The following is a 1,677-nucleotide window of genomic DNA, read 5'->3' on the forward strand; positions in this document are numbered from 1 at the left end:
GTTCACGAATTCACGATTAAAACAGTATGTGTGAATGCACATTTCAGTGTTTCAGCTTTGTCAATATGCAGCAATGATATTATTATAGAAAATTATACTATCTTAGGGTTTACGGTTGGATACGAAATCTTCTATTTATAACTTTGGTTATTACTTGATTTTTACTAATATATTTATCTGATCTGCGGGCTACGCTGAATTGAATGAATTCGGAATGACAAATATTATTAAAAGGATGCTACACACGCATGTGTGGTCTCCGTTTTACAAATGTAAAACATAGTAAAAATGGTTTTGCGTGGATAAGAACCACTATGGCTAAACGTATAGTTCATGTTATGCAACCAAATGTTCCTACTAGGAAGAACAGAACATAGACTGTGCAACATTGTTTTTAATTTTTCGATATCACAAATACGAAAAAAGTTCTCATAGTTTAAAAATAAAAGTAGTACAGTAAAATGGGGTAACTTTGATAATTTTTACTGTTTTATGACAATTTCATTTTTTATTATGGATAACTTCTGTAGTGTTAACGATAAAACTCTCAAAATTAAATATTAGTTACAACTAGTTCAATATTTTAAGGTTTTAATTTTTAAAATTCTGAAATTATCTTTTAAGATATCAATATTTTTTAATATGCTATCAAAGTAACACAACGTGCAATTTCGATACCTATATTTCTTAATGTGATATCAAAGTAACCCCATTTTATGAAAAAAAAATTTAATTATCATGGTACTCTGGTGAATAAAAATATATGGAAATCAAAGTTACCCCGCGAAATCAAAGTTAGGTACCCCATTCTAATTAAAAATTTAAAGCTAATGTAATGCAGTTAGTTATAGTATTAGGATTAAGGGGGGTGTGGGGGACAAAGCCCCCCATGGACATGTGTAACATAAACTATTCCAGCACCCCCTAAATTCACACCCAATGTGCGCCTATGCTTAGGACATTAATGATACTAAGTACTTGGCGCATAACAAATAAATTTAAAATAAAAGAGCATTTTTGCAAGTTAGTAAGTACTCCTATTGAAGTGCAAAAGTTGTATTTTTTAAAAAATAATAAATAAATATGTGTAACATTTTTTATAAATTACGTATAGTTTCATTTACATATTTGTCATTGTCATTTTCTATTTTTTCTTGCAAAACATGAATAATTCCTTGGTAACAGTCCAAAATAGCATCACAATTTAGGTACCGACAATTCCATCTTGTATTGCTTATTCTACCAATTGTTTTAATTTTGAGCCCCAACTTTTTGCATGTCGATGAGACGTTGTTTTGTTGGATAAGAAAAATGAATATATAAACTGTCTAATGTATTAAATAGACTTTTTTTTATGACAATTCTATTTTACTAAATTTTACAATACTTCTTTTACACTTACTTTCACAAATATGTACAAATCGACAATACCCAGATTAACCTGGTGAGCCATCCAATGGGTATAAGCTGTGCAAAAATATTTGTTTTAGATTGTACACCATTTCATTTTCCAGCCATAACACTAGCCCCATTATATAATTGACCAATAATTTAAGCTTTGTCACTTAAATTACAAACTATCAAATAATCTAAAATATGTAAACTTAAAGCTTGGGCATCATGTTTAATAGAACAATCAATAAATCTGAGAAATCTTTCATGTTATTTATATGTTTT

Source organism: Acyrthosiphon pisum, unplaced genomic scaffold, assembly GCF_005508785.2.
Source record: "Acyrthosiphon pisum isolate AL4f unplaced genomic scaffold, pea_aphid_22Mar2018_4r6ur Scaffold_180;HRSCAF=579, whole genome shotgun sequence".
Classification (NCBI taxonomy): Eukaryota; Metazoa; Arthropoda; class Insecta; order Hemiptera; family Aphididae; genus Acyrthosiphon; species Acyrthosiphon pisum.